The following is a 5,000-nucleotide window of genomic DNA, read 5'->3' on the forward strand; positions in this document are numbered from 1 at the left end:
ATCCTGGAATCTTGCTCTTCGAGTTCTGCCCCTACCCTTGTGAAACAATTGCTTTAGAAGACTCAGTTCCATCCTCTGACATCAGCCATCCACAAGGGCCACATGTTAGGCTGTTCAGCGTTATCGTTGTGCTAATGTAAATTAATTTTATCAGCCAGTCTGCTAATATAAAATAATTTTATTCATTGCCATTCTTAAGAAATTTTATAAGATTCATGTTAACCTTTTGCTAACTGTAGTTACACTTTTCTTGCACATTGCATGTGCCTTGATTGCTGAACTGCCAGCCTGTCCATATTAATTTCTAGTTGCAAATATGTAAATAAAGTGAGTTAATCTCACCAACTGGTTTGGAAAAGGCGACCTTCCCATTTTCTTTAAATAGTTGTAATTTCAAGGTAAGTCATACCATTAATTACATTTATTGCTTATGTTCTGAGCTCTAGGTGTTGGCCCCTAAGGCAAATTACATTCAAAAGTCAATTTAACTCTTCCAACCGGACTCAGAACATAACAATATATATATATATATATATATATATATATATATATATATATATATATATATATATATATATATATATATATATATATATATATATATATATATATATATATATATATATATATATATATATATATATATATATATATATATATATATATATATAAAATGTACTTACTTGTCACTATTCAATTATTCATTATTCCATTCAGCATAAAAAATAGGTATCTTTCATAAGGTATGATACATTGATTTCCTGGAAAAACGTTGGATGGCAATGGAAACCCGCGCCATGGTCCTCACTGGGTAGAACTGGTTATAGATTTGCTGGATAAATGAATCACGACATTGCCGTCATGAATCATGACTCTGCAGAGGAGTTCTTTTGCCAATTTTGTTTTTGTTGAACAACGAAAAGAGTTAGTGCGAACAAATCTCGGCCTATATACTGTATGGAGTCATCGCCCAGTTGAAAGATATGGTTGGATGGGCAGCTGATGGTACCATAATGAAGGTTGAGAGTAAATATTCCAAATCTTGTACTAAAATATCCGCAAACCACAGTTTGGCTATAAATATTCTAGTCCACACAATCCACTGGGTTTTTACATTCTATTCGATGGAAATGTTGTCAATAAGTAAATTATGGGATTCAATCTATTTCCTTATAAACAAACATTTCGACCCACACAAGACCGATATTGACTTCATGTTTTCTTATTTACTTAAAGATTTTAATTGTATCCTTGGCCACCGTTGTCTTGCCCTCTCCTTTTTACAGCTCATCCTCTCTCTCAACTATACCACAGACGGCCATCAAACGGCGACGGCAGATACATTGCCATGTTGAAGGAATGTCAATCTCTGAGGCCCAGGGGAAACCGATTTTGAGACCGAGAACTGACGAACAGGGAGCACTGGAAGTGATGGAGCCTTCGTAACTTCTGGATCTTACTCGTGCACTCTCTCTCTCTCTCTCTCTCTCTCTCTCAAAGTTGGAGATATTCATGGATCTTTTATTGTTAAATTCGATATTTACGTCGCACGAATTGTCAAGTATTCCGACGGTGCGCCCTGAAACAAATAAAACAAATAAATAATTTCACCAGCTTGTATTGAACATTAAAATCTCAGATTTTTACAACAGATGAAACGTTACAATACCATTTCTTTATAAAGTTATCAATGGTTAATGCAAGAAGTTGTATATGTTGTATATATTTACAGTATATATATATATATATATATATATATATATATATATATATATATATATATATATATATATATATATATATATATATACATGAAATTTTTATCACACGGCGTGATTTATATACAATCATGTTGAAGCTACAAATGTCAATAATATCGAAATTCAGGCTACCTCGGTATATTTTGAGACCGAGAACGACCGAAGGGGAATTTATATAAGTGATAAATTTGGAATCTTCTGGATCTTACTCGACGACTCTCTCCTCTTCAGCGACTCCAGTTGTAGATAAACCATTGAGCCATCTTTTATTGTTAAATTCATTGATGGCTCAATGGTTTACGTCAACTGGAGTCGCTGAATAGGCTTAAAACAAATAAATAATGTCCCCACGATTCCAATTCATTTATCACTTATATAAAATCTCAGATTTTTACAACAGATTCTCCAACGGAGACCATTACCGAGTTATCAATTTGGTTAATGCAAGAAGTTGTATATATTATATGTATATATATATATATATATATATATATATATATATATATATATATATATATATATATATATATATATATATATATATATATATATATATATCTGTGTGTGTGTGCGATGTGTGTGTGTGTGAGTATGTATTTACAATTATAATCACTCACTGACACGGGATATAAATGTCCAACTGGGAAAAAGAATCACCGGGTGTGAATCCCAAGACTGGCTTAGATGTAAAGTTGAAACCGGTCGGGAATTACACCCAGTGTCCCTGTGATGAAGTTGGACATTTACATCCCGTGTCAGTAAGTGATTATAATATAATCATAAATACTCTCTCTCTCTCTCTCTCTCTCTCACACACACACACACACACACACATATATGTATGTATGTATATATATATATATATATATATATATATATATATATATATATATATATATATATATATATATGTATATATGTGTGCGTGAGTATGTATTTACGATTATAATCACTCACTGACACGGGATGTAAATGTCCACTTTCATCACAGGGACACTGGGTGTAATTCCCGACCGGCTTTAACTTTACATCTAAGCCAGGCTTAGGATTCACACCCGGTGTTTCCTTTTCCCAGTGGTGAAGTTGGATATAACTTTCCTGCCAGCAGCTGGGGTAGCAACTGATTCGTTTGGCGCTAATACAACATTACTCGTTTGCTGAGGTGCTTGACATGCTTTTCAATCCAACAATATATCTTTTTTATCAAATTATACTATTCAGAGCGGAACAATAAAAAAATTTCCCTCTTCCCTCTGAAATCTTTCAACTTCAGATGTCTACCGCCCCCCAACCCTTTTGGCAAATGTATTTAAAAAATTGACAGCGACTCTACGTTCATTCTTTAATAATCGATTGTTTTTATGGAATTTAGACTGCCAAGCCACACACTGGGGCATTTCCGGCCATTCAGCGCTTAAGTGAAAAGAGGGAGTTGGGGTGGTTGGATAGTCATATTAGATCGAAAAAATATATGAGATGAAGTACAGGGATCTAAAGACGGAACTGGGAGAAAAACACATTAAGAAGCAATCGTTAGAGGGGTCAGACAGCAAGATTGAAGAAAAGAAGCAGGAATGGAGGCAAGGTAAGGCTTAGAAGCTGGTGCATCCAGTGGCCGAGGGAATACCGCAAACGCCCTTTAGTAATGCCTACAGTGCCCCACGTGAAGTATGCTGACTGCACTATCCCATTTACGTAGCTTATTCTATAAATAATTTTGTCATAAAATTCAGATAAGAATGCTTGAAAACAGCAAAGCCATGAAACAAACAGAGACTTGAAATTACCTTTTAATTTGTCTTTTACAATAAATTTTGTTCCTTGTAATGATCGACATATAGCGTATCACTAGGGAAAAAGCTACTTAAATTTTACTCTTACATATATTATACCCTATTATACAAGGTCAGATAGGGTCATAACCTCCTTCCACATCTGTTATAAGATCAATGTCATAATCAACTTATATCTCAAAGATACCACGGTAGCGTTGGCCGACCTGCTCACTGGGTAAGCACATTCTCTCTCCCTCATTGCTCACTCGCTCAACCCCCCAACTCTCTCTCTCTCTCTCTCTCTCTCTCTCTCTCTCTCTCTCTCTCTCGTTATCCAAGTCACTAACTGAACTAAGGAAGAACAGCAAAAAACATGTCTACAAAAATATAATTTATTCAGTAGTCTAACATGACAAGTAGGCCTAGACTGGAATTAAAATAGAAATGAAGTGGGAATATCTGCATCCCAGAATTGTTAAACCAGTTAACCAAGTAAGAAATATAACATAGTGCTATCAACGTCCACCAGTTGAGTCTTTACAATAAAAGAGTCAAAATAAGTCAAACACAACTGTAGTCATGATAAGTCACATTCCCCTCCATTTTACATTGACCTCTATTCAATACATTTGAGGAAACTAAGGGAAAAACACAACTTTTAAAAATAGGCACTGAGAATAATAAATGTGGGATGTTTTCCCACGTTACCAACCCCAAAAGAAATGCACATAATTTAACATGGTAAAATAAAAAATCAATAAAAATCCATGAGATATAGCAGATAAAAATAAATGGGGAAAAAGATATTCACGCATGGTAATCAGTGGAAAGAATCAGTACATGTTAAACAATGTTATTAAAGCCCATTCAGGTTTTTTTGCAGATAAAGTTTCAGCTCACCTCATAGCCAGTCACAAAGTCTTCCAGGAAAGCGGATCTTAGCACATGGGAATCCAACCCTGAATTGTCTAACCTGTACTCCAATTGAATTATTCACACCTACTATGACACGCCCATGAAAGCATATGAATGTACACATTACTGGAACTTGACGACTTTCGGTGACATAGCCAGCACATCACCCAGGGCACGATACCCCTTGTCTCCATGAGAAGCCAGACTGATGCCAGGACTTCATCAGCACTGACTCGCTGAATACGGAGGCACTGTTTCCATTTACCTTTGCCCAGGACAACTCCAAGAAAAATGCTTAGCTAAAAAAAAACAAAATATAACATATTCATTCTAAATGTTTTTCACATATACCACCTAAAGATGGTTGTTATCAGCAACAAAACATAACAGATGTAACCAGAGATAGTACAACACAAACGTGATCATTCCCGCATATCCTTTATAAGCCCATTCTTTTTATTGGAGGTGGCTACCTTGGGAAATTAAAATTAAGTATAGCTTAGTTTAACCGGACCACTGAGCTGATTAACAGCTCTCCTAGGGCTGGCCC

This window comes from Macrobrachium rosenbergii, chromosome 44 (assembly GCF_040412425.1).
Source record: "Macrobrachium rosenbergii isolate ZJJX-2024 chromosome 44, ASM4041242v1, whole genome shotgun sequence".
Classification (NCBI taxonomy): domain Eukaryota; kingdom Metazoa; phylum Arthropoda; class Malacostraca; order Decapoda; family Palaemonidae; genus Macrobrachium; species Macrobrachium rosenbergii.